The sequence below is a fragment of the Panulirus ornatus genome, chromosome 32 (assembly GCF_036320965.1).
Source record: "Panulirus ornatus isolate Po-2019 chromosome 32, ASM3632096v1, whole genome shotgun sequence".
Classification (NCBI taxonomy): Eukaryota; Metazoa; Arthropoda; class Malacostraca; order Decapoda; family Palinuridae; genus Panulirus; species Panulirus ornatus.
In genome coordinates, this window is record NC_092255.1 from 13725744 (window position 1) to 13742458 (window position 16715).

The 16715-nt window shown below is 41.8% G+C and overlaps 1 protein-coding gene and 1 long non-coding RNA gene across 2 annotated transcripts in view; both read left to right on the top strand.

Annotated features, from left to right (window-relative positions):
• Positions 1–16715, top strand: part of LOC139759053 (uncharacterized) — a 422614-nt gene that overhangs the window by 393053 nt on the left and 12846 nt on the right. The window lies entirely within an intron of this gene.
• Positions 12861–16657, top strand: LOC139759054 (uncharacterized). Its single transcript, XR_011714985.1, has 2 exons — positions 12861–12927; positions 14869–16657. It is a non-coding gene; the product is annotated as an uncharacterized lncRNA (long non-coding RNA).

Below are 16715 nucleotides of genomic sequence, written 5' to 3' on the forward strand. Positions count from 1 at the left end.
TTTCTGTATATGTACACAGATCGGTGTACACGTATGTATATTTGTATACATGTTACATGAATTCTAATCTAGATTAATATTATTCCACTATCATCATTATAATCTTAATAACACATCATTAATTATCATGTCACCAGGTCATGTCATTATAATCTTAATAACACATAATTAATCATCACGTCACCAGGTCATGTCATTATAATCTTAATAACACATCATTGATAATCACGTCACCAGGTCATGTGATTATAATCTTAATAACACATCATTAATCATCACGTTACCAGGTCATGTCATTATAATCTTAATAACACATCATTAATCATCACATCACCAGGTCATGTCATTATAATCTTAATAGCACATCATTAATCGTCACATCACCGGGTCATGTCATTATAATCTTAATAACACATCATTAATCATCACATCACCAGGTCATGTCATTATAATCTTAATAACACATCATTAATCATCACGTCTCCAGGTCATGTCATTATAATCTTAATAACACATCATTAATCATCACGTCACCAGGTCATGTCATTATAATCTTAATAACACATCATTAATCATCATGTCACCAGGTCATGTCATTATAATCTTAATAACACATCATTAATCATCACATCACCGGGTCATGTCATTATAATCTTAATAACACATCATTAATCATCATGTCACCAGGTCATGTTATTATAATCTTGATAACACATCATTAATCATCATGTCACCAGGTCATGTCATTATAATCTTAATAACACATCATTAATCATCACGCCACCAGGTCATGTCATTATAATCTTAATAACACATCATTAATCATCATGTCACCAGGTCATGTCATTATAATCTTAATAACACATCATTAATCATCATGTCACCAGGTCATGTCATTATAATCTTAATAACACATCATTAATCATCATGTCACCAAGTCATGTCATTATAATCTTAATAACACATCATTAATCATCATGTCACCAGGTCATGTCATTATGATCTTAATAACACATCATTAATCATCATGTCACCAGGTCATGTCATTATAATCTTAATAACACATCATTAATCATCACGTCACCAGGTCATGTCATTATAATCTTAATAACACATCATTAATCATCATGTCACCTGGTCATGTCATTATAATCTTAATAACACATCATTAATCATCACGTCACCAGATCATGTCATTATAATCTTAATAACACATCATTAATCATCATGTCACCAGGTCATGTCATTATAATCTTGATAACACATCATTAATCATCATGTCACCAGGTCATGTCATTATAATCTTGATAACACATCATTAATCATCACGTCACCAGGTCATGTCATTATAATCTTAATAACACATCATTAATCATCATGTCACCAGGTCATGTCATTATAATCTTGATAACACATCATTAATCATCATATCACCAGGTCATGTCATTATAATCTTAATAACACATCATTAATCATCATATCACCAGGTCATGTCATTATAATCTTAATAACACATCATTAATCATCATGTCACCAGGTCATGTCATTATAATCTTGATAACACATCATTAATCATCATGTCACCAGGTCATGTCATTATAATCTTAATAACACATCATTAATCATCATGTCACCCGGTCATGTCATTATAATCTTAATAACACATCATTGATAATCACGTCACCAGGTCATGTCATTATAATCTTAATAACACATCATTGATAATCACGTCACCAGGTCATGTCATTATAATCTTAATAACACATCATTAATCATCATGTCACCAGGTCATGTCATTATAATCTTGATAACACATCATTAATCATCATATCACCAGGTCATGTCATTATAATCTTAATAACACATCATTAATCATCATGTCACCAGGTCATGTCATTATAATCTTAATAACACATCATTAATCATCATATCACCAGGTCATGTCATTATAATCTTAATAACACATCATTAATCATCATGTCACCAGGTCATGTCATTATAATCTTAATAACACATCATTAATCATCATATCACCAGGTCATGTCATTATAATCTTAATAACACATCATTAATCATCATGTCACCAGGTCATGTCATTATAATCTTAATAACACATCATTAATCATCATATCACCAGGTCATGTCATAACACTGGACACATAAGTGACTGATGTTCCATTTGATTTGTTCGTTTCGGAATAGATGGTTCACTTATCATGGTTATTCATCGTGGTTATTTACTTACACGGGTCATTTATTTACAACAGCTATTTACATACAAGAGTTATTTATTTACAAGGGTTATTTATTTACCAGAGTTATTTACTTACATGAGTTATTTACTTACAAGTGTTACAACACTCAGGGTTATTTACTTACAAGTGTTACAACACTCAGGGTTATTTACTTACAAGTGTTACAACACTCAGGGTTATTTACTTACAAGTGTTACAACACTCAGGGTTATTTACTTACAAGTGTTACAACACTCAGGGTTATTTATTTACAAGTGTTACAACACTCAGGGTTATTTACTTAAAAGGGTTACAACACTCAGGGTTATTTACTTACAAGTGTTACAACACTCAGGGTTATTTATTTACAAGTGTTACAACACTCAGGGTTATTTACTTACAAGGGTTACAACACTCAGGGTTATTTACTTACAAGGGTTACAACACTCAGGGTTATTTACTTACAAGGGTTACAACACTCAGGGTTATTTACTTACAAGGCTGACAACAAGCGCGCCAGTAGAGACGACCAGCTACGTGCATGTGGTCACCAGCTGGGAGCTGAACCAACCACAGGTGGTCACCAGCTGGGAGCTGAACCAACCACAGGTGGTCACCAGCTGGGAGCTGAACCAACCACAGGTGGTCACCTACTGGGACCAGCCACAGGTGGTCACCTACTGGTAGACCAGCTGGATGTCTGACGCCACCTGTATATCACCCATGGCTACAGAAATCAACAAATGTCTCCGACTGCCAATTCATTCGTTCCTCCTCAATTATTTACTCACGATACATTACCCTCGTGTATTGAGTTACTTGGAAATAATTTTGATCATCTATAATTCCGATGGATAATTTCCGAGTGGTGACTCACAGCGCTGTGGTCGGAGATGTGGAAATAATTGCCACATTCTCGTGCGAAACGAAATCTCTCTCGAGTCCATCAAGGGGACTTGGATGTCCCTCGTTGAACCATCCTTGTTGGGTTCATCTCCCTCCATCTCCAACACCTGCCTCCCTCACCTCTCCACCAACCTCCTCCTAGCCTCCACCAACCCCCTACCTCCCTCGCTGCCTCCCTCACTCCCTCACTCCCTCCGGCAGACAGACGGAGGTGCAGGCAGACCTGGGCCGGAGCGAAGCTCTTGTGCATAATGGATGTAGACCAATGGCGAAGTCTGTGTCTTGTCCCCTGGTTTCCCACACCCTTCGTTTGCTCCCCTTTCCATTACACCCTGCCCCACATCACCCTACCTCACCCTACCCCTTACCACACCCTATTTACCACTCTCCCTCTTCCCTCCTGCCCTTCCCTCCCTCCCTCTCTGACATTTGGAGGGGGATGAGTGCGTGCATGGTGTGCATGGCGCGCGTGACAGCACTCCGCATTTGATGCCGTGACGACAAATTCGCCGACGCATTAGTCCCACCGCTGCTTACACTCACGGCTACACTGCCCGTCACACCGCTACACTGGCCAGTACATCCCCTTACTACACTCACCATCACACCACTACACCCTCCATGATACTGAGCTACACTGGCCAGTACATCTCCTTACTACACTCACCATCACATCACTACACCCTCCATGACACTGAGGTACACTAGCCTGTAACATCCCCTTTCTACACTCGCCATCACATCACTACACCTTCCAATGACACTGAGCTACACTGGCCTGTAACATCCCCTTACTACACTCACCATCACATCACTACACCCTCCATGACACTGAGGTACACTAGCCTATAACATCCCCTTTCTACACTCGCCATCACATCACTACACCTTCCAATGACACTGAGCTACACTGGCCTGTAACATCCCCTTACTACACTCACCATCACATCACTACACCTTCCAATGACACTGAGCTACACTGGCCTGTAACGTCCCCTTACTACACTCACCATCACACCACTACACCCTCCATGACACTGAGCTACACTAGCCTGTAACATCCCCTTACTACACTCGCCATCACACCACTACACCTTCCATGACACTGAGCTACACTGACCTGTAACATCCCCTTACTACACTCACCATCACACCACTACACCCTCCATGACACTGAGCTACACTAGCCTGTAACATCCCCTTACTACACTCGCCATCACACCACTACACCCTCCATGACACTGAGCTACACTGACCTGTAACATCCCCTTACTATACTCACCATCACATCACTACACCTACCAATGACACTGAGCTACACTGGCCAGTAACATCCCCTTTCTACACTCGCCATCACATCACTACACCTTCCATGACACTGAGCTACACAGGCCAGTAACATTCCCTTTCTACACTCACCATCACACCACTACACCCTCCATGACACTGAGCTACACTAGCCTGTAACATCCCCTTACTACACTCGCCATCACACCACTACACCCTCCATGACACTGAGCTACACTGACCTGTAACATCCCCTTACTACACTCACCATCACACCACTACACCCTCCATGACACTGAGCTACACTGACCTGTAACATCCCCTTACTACACTCACCATCACACCACTACACCCTCCATGACACTGAGCTACACTGGCCTCTAACATCCCCTTACTACATTCACCATCACACCACTGCACCTTCCATGACACTGAGCTACACTGGCCAGTAACATCCCCTTACTACATCACCATCACACCACTGCACCTTCCAATGACACTGAGCTACACTGGCCTCTAACATCCCCTTACTACATTCACCATCACACCACTGCACCTTCCATGACACTGAGCTACACTGCCTCTTACAACCTACTTCTCTTTCCCGCTTTAGACTGAAGACTCTCTGCTTGGGCCCTCCTTCAATGCCTGGTTTCAGAAAGAGGTAATACAGGAGGAGAGGAGTTTCAGGCTTCCACTGCTTATTATGACATGAGAAAATCTTTTGTCATATATATATATATGTATATATATATATATATATATATATATATATATATATATATATATATATATATATATATAAATATATATATATATATATATATATATATATATATATATATATATATATATATATATATATATATATATATATATATGTGTGTGTGTGTGTGTGTGTGTGTGTGTGTGTGTGTGTATATATATATATATATATATATATATATATATATATATATTCATAATTGGTCGCCTTTTCCAGCGTTAGCGAAGTAGCGCCAGAATCAGACGAAGAAAGGCCGCATCTGCTCACAACCATTCTTTAGCTGTCATATGTAATGCACCGAAACCACAGCTCCCTTTCCACAACCAGACCCCACAGAACTTTCCATGGTTTAGCCTGGACGCTTCACATACCCTGGTTCAGTTCATTGCAGCACGACCTCAGGATAGCGCACGTTCCAACCCCTCCCCCTCCTTTATATTCAGTCCCCGATTGCTCAAAATCGTTTTTCCTCCATCCTTCCACCTCCAATTTGGTCTCGCTGTTCTTCTTGTTCCCTCCACTTCTGACACATATATCTTCTTTGTCAAACTTTCCTCATTCATTCTCTCCATGCGTCTAAACCATTTCAACACACCCTCTTCTGCTGTCTCAACCACGCTCTTTTTAATACCACATATCTCTTTTATTTTTTCATTACTTATACGATCAAACCACCTCACACCACATATTGTCCTCAAACATTTCTTTTTCAATACAGCCTCCGCACAGCCTCGCATCTCTATTGTGCTGTTGTGTATACAGTTCCAGCAAACATTCCCATTTTTGCCCTCCAAGATAACATTCTTTCTTTTCACACTTTCTTCAGCGCTTCCAGAACCATTACCCCCTCAATCCATCATATGACTCACTTCCGCTTCCATGGTTCCATTCGCTGCCCTGTCCACTCCCAGTTATCTAGAACACTTCACTTTCTACATGTTTTCTCCATTTGAACTCACATCCCAACTAACCCGTCCCTCAACTCTGCTAAACCTAATAACCTTGCTTTTATTCGCATTTACTCTCAGCGTCCTCCTTTCACATACTTTTCCAAACTCAGTTATCAGCTTCTGCAGTTTCTCACTCGAATCCTACGCCAGTGCTGAATCATCAGCAAATAACAACTGACGCACTTTCTAGGCCCTTTCATCACCCTACAGACTGCATGATCGCCCCTCTATCGAAGACTCTTACCTTTACTTCCCTAACCACCACATCCATAAATAAAATAAACACCATGGTGACATCACGCTCCTGCCGCAGACCACCTTCACTTAGAGATGTTCACTCTCCTCTCTTCCTACTCGCGCACATTACTTACACCCTTGACAGAAACTTCTCACAGCTTCTAGCAGCATTTCTTCCTGACCGTATATTCTTTAGACCTTTCACAAGGCATCTCTATCAACCCTATCATATGCTGTTTTCAAGTCTATTAATGCCACATACAAATCAATCTGTTTCTCCAAAGTACTTCCCACACACATTATAGCAAACACCAGATCCACATATCCTCTACCACTTCTGAAACCACACTGCTCCTCTCTACCTTCTCAATCAGTACCCTCCCATATAACTTACCAGGTGTACTCAACTAACTTATACCTCTGTAGTTTGAACATTCACCTTATCATCTCCTTGCCTTTATACAGTGGCACTATACATGCATTCCGCCCTTTCTCAGGCACCTCAGGCTAATATATATATATATATATATATATATATATATATATATATATATATATATATATATATATATATATATATATGAAATTATGTAATTCGTACTTATGCCTTCAGATTTGCGATTTTAATGTCTGCTTTGTAGAAGTAACCGCAGTTCGTGATATATGTCTCTTTTCCTTAAGCATATATGTACGTGTGTCGTGCATTAAACCTCAATTTCCCCCCGCCCCATGTATCTTTTTTCTCATTATTTTTCATTATCTGTGACCTTTAGAGGGAGCACCATATGGTAACACCGATTTGTTGAGGGCTGTTGCTATAACGACGATCTCTCCCGCCTTGACAACCACCAAGGTTTGCCCTGTCGTATTCTCGCTGCATTTATGCGTCTTGAGGGATGTTTGGACAACCCCTTATGTACGTCGCTGGTACGACTCACTCCCACTCCCACCATCCTGAGCACGACGGTACGACCCGTGAACACTGTGGTACAGAGTAGAGTCAAGGGCCCAGCCAGCCTGTAGTATTGATGATATGGTTTAATGTATCGATCTGGATACAAGCAAGGCACGAGATGGGTTTTTTTTCCTTTGTTATCTGAGACGGCACGGGCAACTGAGGCCCTAATCCAGGCCATCCCATTAATGCTTTATATATAGTCACTTGTTTACCAAATGGCGTCCTAGCTACGTCTCTTCGTTGTATATCAACTGACTGTTATATTTCTTTCTTGTATTTTCCCCCGATGATGTGATTATTACACGAAAGTGCACAAGTGTACTTTCGTGTAATAATCACATCATCATGGGAAACACAAGAGAGAAAAATAAGTCAGTTGATATGCAACGAAGAGACGTAGCTAGGACGCCATTTGGTAAACATGAGATTGTCCAAGACAGACAACGAGCGTATCATAAACTTATGTGGACAAGAAGGTGAATTGTTTACAAATCTTCTCAACAATAAAGTTATCCAATTTGTATAGACCTTCACTAATATTAAGGTTATAATTCTTTGTGTATTTGATTATAGACGATTCACTTCTATTTCACGTGGTACTGAGACGGCATTACTCCAGTCAGTACAATGATCATAGTTTTTAACGTGATTAAACAAGGCATTTGATTCTTGTCCTGTTCTTATACTGTTTTTATGTTGCTTAAGTCTAACAGAAAGATCCTTACCAGTCTGGCCAAAATAAAACTTATCACAATTTCTACATGGCACTTTATAGATGCATCCAGGAGAATTTTCTGGTGAGTTCCTGATTAAGATATTCTGTAGAGTAATATTGCTGCTGAAGGCAACATTTACACTTAAGGATTTAAGCAACATGGAAAGTAAAGTAAAATTATCACTAAAAGGGAGAACTGAAAGATTCTTGGTGTCAATGGGAGGTTTGGGCTCAACTCTATGAAATGATTTCTTTGCTAACTTAAGGGATTTATCAATGAAAGATCTAGGGTACTTTAACTTAGATCCAATAGAATATATCTTCTCAGACTCGTCATCAATAAACTCTGGACTGCCAATACGTAATGCCCTAAGGAACATAGATTGAAATGATGATAGTTTAACTCTGTCATGTTGAGATGAGTAATAATGGATATGTATATATCCAATCCTGGGGCTGGTGTAATTACCCTAATGATAGATGATGACCAATCTTAAATTTTTAATGATTTATGGTATCCTGATTATTCTTATTCTCTCTCTTTCTCATTGTAAAGTGGGTGGTGAACTATAATTTTTTTTTTGTTTCCATACGTAAGGAAGTGTTGCTGAATGATCTTGTAATGTCAGAGACGTAAAATGATTTGAGTCAAGTGATAAAGGGAAATGATATGCCCACACGTCATCAACACTGGACTTTGAGAGGTCTCTTCCCAGGGATTTGCAGGCGTCGTTAGTGAGTAACGTTCAGGCTATCCGCTTCCAAACGTCCGTGTCTGACTTCCCGTCCATCATACGTGGGCTCCGCAGGGCAGGAGCATATAACCCTTGAGTTTCCTTGCCTGATTGATGATCCGCTAATGGTTGCATCTCCTCGATGGAAGGACGTTGACGACTCCAGTAATGGTGTCATCGTTGATAACAAATTCCCCAGGCTACACAGTCCTCCAGAATATCCTTAACGGCCTCCAGAACCGGATTGCTGCCACCATCAGCAAAACTTAGACCCCCTAGTCATGTACGTCAACTTCATATCTAACCACGTTCGGTCCCCCGCTGTCTTACGAGACCCCCAGATCCTTCTAGTGAATTAGGCTGGAGGGAACATGCGAGTACCATCCTCCTCTCAGCTATGGTTTCGACATTCTTCGTAAACACAGTATATTTGACCTGCCTTCACCTGCAATGAAGACCATAACTCCATTTCTTCACCGATTCACCTCATCCACTGCACTGCAGGCGTTAGTAAAGAGGAAGGTGCAGAACAGATTTTGGTCTCTCTCACACTACCTGTAAAGAAGCTCTCAATATTCTGGTCTTACGGACTTCCTCCACACATCACTTTGACCTAAGCTCGTTATACCAACTAGCTGAGGACCCGAGGTATTCATGATATACCTCAAGCAGCTCATCCGGGTGGAGACAAATGCATTAAGCAGACTCGGTTAAAGTAATTTGGGCCTAAGATGGCAAAGCAAATTGTACGTTATGTAGACAAACGTACCACATGCAATCTGCACTATAATGACCTTTGGTACCGCCAAAGGTACTTCAAAGTAAAGCTTCACTTTGACACTTTGATTCTGGATGCGGCCACGCTACTCTAATGGCCTTTAGCGCCGGTAGAGGGGCTTTAAAGTAAAGCTTCACTTTGGGACTTTAATTCGGGGTTCCGCTACGCCACTCCTATGGCCTTTTGGAGCCGTCAAAGGTGCAACAAAGTAAAGCTTCAATTTTGGGACTTTTCTTCTGGCTGGCGCCAAACCCTTCTAACGGCTTTTGGTGCGGCCAAATGGGCTTCAAAATGTAGCTTTACTTTAGGCCTTTTTTTTTTCTGGCTGGCGCCAGACGATTCTAATGGCATTTGGTGCGGCCAAAGAGGTTTCAAGGTAAACCTTCCCTTTGGGGCTTTTCTTCTGCCTGGCGCCAGATGATTTTAATGGCGTTTGGCGTAGACGAAAGTCCCAAAAGTCCCAAAGTGAAGCTTTACTTTGAAGCCCCTTTCGGCTACGGTAAAATCTGAAATCGTTATCGTATCCAGAAACCAAGCATAAAATTCCATTCTTACATTAAGAGTCATAAATGCTTTCGTTATTGACGTTCGAGGCTTAGGGAAGAAAACATGTGACATTGCAGCTATCTGACTCAAATATAAAAACAGAAGTGTCCAGTTTTGTGAACTGGAGGGATGTATATTCATATGGTCAGGATATGATATTCCCACCTGAACATCAAGACATGTCCCACCTTATGGACCTTCCTCGTGTCTCGGTTAGCCTCGCTCACGGGCAGCTCAAGTCGAGTCCGCATGTGTTTGAATCCTGGTCATGGCAGCCGATCCACATTTGACCCAGCTGTTCATCCTTCCCTAGAGGCTGGTCGATAAAATGGGCACTTGGCTTAGGTGACTGAGTTTGGAAAAGTGTGTGAAAGGAGAAAGTTGAGAGTAAATGTGAATAAGAGCAAGGTTATTAGGTTCAGTAGGGTTGAGGGACAAGTTACTTGAGACTTTAGTTTGAATGTAGGAAAACTGGAGGAAGTGAAGTGTTTTAGATATCTGGGGTTGGACTTAGCACCGGATGGAACCATGGAAGCAGAAGTGAGCCACAGGGTAGGGGACGGGGCGAAGGTCTAGGAGCGATGAAGAATGTGTGGAATGGGGGAACGTTATTTTGGAGAGCAAAATTGAGTATGCTTGAAGGAATAGTAGTTCCAACAATATTATATAGTTGCGAGGCGTGGGCTATAGATAAGGTTGTACGGAGGAGGTTAGATGTGTTGGAAATGAAATGTTTGAGGACAACATGTGGTGTGAGGTGGTTTGATCGAGTAAGTAATGAAAGGGTAAGAGAGATGTGTGGTAATGAAAAGAGTTTAGCTGAGAGGAGCAGAAGAGGGTGTATTGAAATGGTTTGGACATATGGAGATAATGGGTGAGGAGAGATTGACAAAAAGGATTCATGTGTCAGAGGTGGAGGGAACAAGAAGTGGTAGACCAAATTGGAGGTGGAAGGATGGAGTGAAAAAGATTTTGAGCGATTGGAGCCTGAACATACAGGAGACTGAAAGGCGTGCAAGGAATAAAGTAAATTGAAACGATGTGGTATACCGGGGTCGACGTGCTGTCAGTGGATTGAACCAGAGCATGTGAAGCGTCTGGGGTAAACCATGGTAAGGTGTCTGGGATCTGGATGTGGATAGGGAGCTGTGGTTTCGGTGCATTACACCTTTTTTTGGTCTGTTTTCCTGACGCTACTTCGCTGAAGCGGGGGATAGCGATGCTGTTTTCCCGTAGGACGGCGTAGCGCCAGGAATGGATGAAGGCAAGCAGGTATGAATATGTACAGGTGTATATATATGTGTGTATGTCTGTGCATGTGTATTATATATATATGTGTATATGTTATGTATGTATTTGTGTGTGTATGGGCGTTTATGTATATATATATATATATACATGTAGTGATGATAGATACGCTCGTAAACAAGATGCCTTGATTAGGCATTCAGGTGCCTCGGGGCCTGAACATGCAGGAGGGTGAAAGGAGGGCAAGGAATAGAGTGAATTGGATCGATGTGGTATACCTTGGTTGACGTGCTGTCAGTGGATTGAATCAAGGCATGTGAAGCGTCTGGGGTAAACCATGGAAAGCTGTGTAGGTATGTATATTTGCGTGTGTTGACGTATGTATATACATGTGTATGGGAGGGGTTGGGCCATTTCTTTCGTCTGTTTCCTTGCGCTACCTCGCAAACGCGGGAGACAGCGACAAAGTATAATATATAATATAATATATATATGTATATATATATGATATATATATATGATATATATATATGATATATATATATATATATATTATATATATATATATTATATATATATATATATATATATATATATATATATATGTGCATATGAGTGGATGGCCCGTTATTCTTCGGTTTCCTAGCGCTACCTCGCTGATGCGGGAAACGGCGATCAAATATATTAAATGTAGTGGATGAATAGATACGCTCGTAAACAAGATGCCTTGATTAGGGCATTCAGGTGCCTATGCTGCTGCCTCTTACACCGTAGAAAAAAAAAATCCATCATTAGTGGCATACGTGTCTTGGAAATTCCCGTCAGACAGAGGTTGTTTTAGGAAATTACTACATTAAAAGCAGGACGAGCATATTGCTCATGTTTTAGTTTGGTCTGTTGACACTCTTCTGTTAACTCTGTGTCCACTTATTATTACACGTTAGGGAAGTACTATGAATACATATGGGGGTCATTGAAAACCATCGGTGCAATTCCATTTTCTATGGTCAGTGTGGTAAATATTAGGTTGGTAGTCCTGGCTACGGCCGTCCTGGGAGATGTTCTATCTATAATCGTGATAAAAATGTCGTTGTATTTCGATCGTCAAGGTCAAAAATGTGTTCTTAATATCACATTTTGTCTCAGTCGTGGTTTACTGTACAAAGACAACCAAGTAAAACATTGTTTTGAAATTGAATGACGTCATAAAAGTAGGAATACATTATAAACGTGGACGATGTCTGAATCCGAATTGTTACATTGACCCTGACTTAGACGGACTCACGTTCAAAATATATACTTTATCATACAATAAAAGTAATTATCCTGCATAGATTCTAGTAACATACGTATGTAGTACAGGTACATGGAATAGCAGTAAGTATATAGTCAAAAACGAACGTTACAAAACGATAAAAGACCATGCAAGTCATTTCACTAGATTGACACAACGCCTTGCCATACAATAAAGCCCCGCTTCTGCTTCGAGATGGCGGACGAGCGCAGTCATTCCGGAACCGAAGATTACTATGTTTCTGGTTCATACGTTCATTCCCTGGGTTGTTGTGGTGAGTGACAGTATCGCGTTAAGGGTTCCGGGAAGTGTAGTATAGTGGAGGCTTCAGGGAACTAGAGAAGAGGTAAGGTACTGGTCACTGAGATACTCGGGTTAAAACTCAACATGCTGACACAAGTCTTGTGGTGGTGGAAAGGTGAGGATATGTGACCACAGGTGACAGGTCGCCGGCTCGGTAGCTGCCAGCTGGCTTCGTGCTCCCGCCTCGGAGTTGATTGATGTCTGCATAAACAAAGGTCTTGTTTCTAGCCAGATATGAGTAACATTTGGAGATTAATGGTTGTAACCAATGTAGAGTGAGTGGTGAACTATAGTTAGGTGTACTTAGTATAATTACCACAGCTAGAAAATGTAGAAAACCTAAGAACTCTGTAGACAGACACTTCGAAGTATATTACTATTCACTTAGATGACAGCTTATGATTTTTCACGTTATTACAGTTAACATGGTTTTGGTAAATTGGCGGTTTAGCTCGATTGAAAAACATTTTTTTTTTTAGATTTCCAACATACAAACAGTAACAGACCACCGGGTCCTTTTGAAGCTTCATGTTTCCGGTGAAAGAAATTAGAAATTGCTGTAAGAGTTCGCCCCACTGCCAAATATTCCTTATACGTGGCCACTTCATGCGTTCTCACACCAGAAGACAACAAAAATAATGGTACATTTCCATTATAATCATGTACTTCTGGGGATGTTAGGTAAGATTTTCATAGGCTGTGGTCGGCTTTGCGGGGAGCTACTACACTGGGTCAAGTGAGGTAGGCTAGAATAAGCGGGTGAATGGCGGCTTCTGTACTGGATCATGGTGAGGTAGGGTAGCTTCGGTCAGCCGCGAAGCGGTGGCTGGTATACTGGATCACGGTGAGGTGGCCCATCGGTGGGTACTATACTGGATCACGGTGAGGTGGCCCAGAAATGGGTGATGAGAGTTGTGGCTACTGTGCTGAGTTATGTTGAGGTTGGCTAGGGTCGGCTGGCCGGGGAGCGGCAGCTTGTCTATTGGATCGTGGTGAGGTAGGCTAGGGTCGGCTGGCCGGGGAGTGGCAGCTCGTCTATTGGATCGCGGTGAGGTAGGCTAGGGTCGGCTGACCAGGGAGCGGCAGCTCGTCTACTGGATCTTGGTGAGGTAGGCTAGGGTCGGCTGGCCGGGGAGTGGCAGCTCGTCTACTGGATCGTGGTGAGGTAGGCTAGGGTTGGCTGGCCAGGGAGTGGCAGCTCGTCTACTGGATCTTGGTGAGGTAGGCTAGGGTCGGCTGGCCAGGGAGTGGCAGCTCGTCTACTGGATCTTGGTGAGGTAGGCTAGGGTCGGCTGGCCGGGGAGTGGCAGCTCGTCTATTGGATCGCGGTGAGGTAGGCTAGGGTCGGCTGGCCAGGGAGCGGCAGCTTGTCTTTTGGATCGCGGTGAGGTAGGCTAGGGTGAATCGGAGAGATGAGAGGTTTGTACTCAGAGGTGGCATGATCACACCTCTTGATAATGTTTGCTCCATACGACACATCGCACATGAGGTTGTCCTGTCCTCAGACACTGTGGAGTGGAATAGAAGATGGGTGGAGAGCGGTAACCTTAACGACTTGATGTAAGTTATAAGTGTGTGTGAAAAGGAATGGGACATGGCAGAAATGATGATGGATGCATAGAGAATGAGATACCTGCATCAGAGTTTATTAACAGCCAAATCCAACGTCTCTGAACACGGGTGACTATATAAGGGTATGGTTAAGTTTTGATAACAATGAAGTAGGCAATATATCTGGAAGTATAATAATCATTATTGTAACCACATCTTCATATTGAGATATGTACATTGTGTAAAAGCTATGCAATTAGGCTTATAACTATCTGAATTTGATCATTGAAATTGAAATTTTCAATTAGGCAACCGAATGTGTCCATTCCTTGTGAACATGGTTATGTTTCATTGTTGGCAGAGATAACATGAGCGACATAGGCAAACCCCCTCCAGCGAACGTGATGGGCATAAGACGTCTCCCCGTTTAGCGGCAGGCGAATTTTTGCACGACAAAGGAACACACCATCCTCATCCTCGCCTGGGCCGCCAGCGTCGCTGCGTTCCTGATGGAACTGTCCGGACACCGCTGCTCTCGCCGCTAAGAGCCAGGCACTGCTGGAGCTGCTCAGGCACCGCTGCTCTCGCCGCTAAGAGCCAGACATTGCTGGAGCTGCTACGGCATAGTTGTGTTGATGCTAAGAGCCAGACACTGGTAGTGTTGCTCAGGCATCACTGCTCTTACCGTAGGAAGGCAGGTACTACTGTACCAGCACCAGTGCTGATAGGATCCTCACACTATTAAAACTGTTTAGGTCATGTTTCTCTCATCGCCAGGTGTCCACCAGTGGTGGGGTTGCTCAAGTACCAGTCCTCTTGCTTCTGCCACCAGCGAGATAGAGGGCTTCGGTAGTAATGGCCCCTCCCAGGAACCCCTGCAAATTGAAGGCATACTTCCCTAACTATATTTCATTATGTGACTCTGCCATCAGTGAGAGGGAGAGCTCAGGTGGTAGTGTATTGGCCCCTCCCAGTAACCCAGCTAACTGAAGAATTATCCCGTTGAGACATTCGCATTTCTCTGATATCAAAGACACTATTACACTCGTATACCAAGCACTATTCACTGCTTCCATACCACTGCTTTTATGCTTTGCGTGTCAAACATTGTTCCTCCACAGACCACCGGGAAATATAGGACTCTGGTGGTGGTAGGTCACATATCCTGGACTTGGTAATAATCAATAATCAGCACAAAACACTCGTATGTCGGTCCACACGTGTGTTACAACGTCCTGGTCCTTTTTTTTTTAAGTCAGGATTTCCATATTGTTACATTCCAGCACGAGTTACAACTTTCAGCAATCAGTATAATAAACAACTGCAGATTATAATCTTGAGAAAATATATGTGGATCAACTACAGCACATTTGGCAGTCTAATCTTATAGAATTAGGCTTACAGTAGTTATACATGATTAGTGTTCTATATTTCACTGTTTAAGTTAACTTGAGAAGGTTTTAATAGAATCAGTATGACCATAAAAATTTAACTAAGGTTGGAGTGTAGGACATCATAATGGCAGACACAGAAATGCACTGGAGTACCACTGTAATGTTAAGATGCTGTGATGAATGGTGGGTGGGCAGACCAAGCCACAGAGATGAGGAACTTGGCTAGTGCACTAACATGGGTTTGTTCCCCTATACACTGGTTAAGGTGGGCTGGTCAGTACACAAAGCGTAGTGGGTCATCCTCTACACAGGTGAGGATGGGCTGGTCAGTACACAAGCATGAATGGATTCACCATAACACAGACAGTGACTCCCCTTGACCACTCAGACTGTCACTCTAAGTGAAAACCACTTTGTTCAATTCACTTTATATAAAATAAAGCACATAATTCTCCTGTTGGGAGAAATATTGTCGTAATACACTGTGTGATTATACTTTAGATAGATATCAGCATTTATTTCTACGTAAATAAACAAGTAAATCAGTAAGTCAGGATATTCTCGTCTCTGTAAGAGAATTTGATTTTCTGTAGATTATCCAAGGGCTTAATATCCTCGGCGGCTCTAAAAATTAAATGATCCGACTTTCCTTAAATCATCATTCCTTTATGATTTCATGATTGTTAAACATACCAGGTATTTGGAAATGTTCCAATCTTGTGTAGTTACATTTAGAAATAAATACTGTGTACATTAGACATAATCTCATTATATCCTTAAAAGAACCCGTGGAAGGTAAGCAAGAATATTCTGG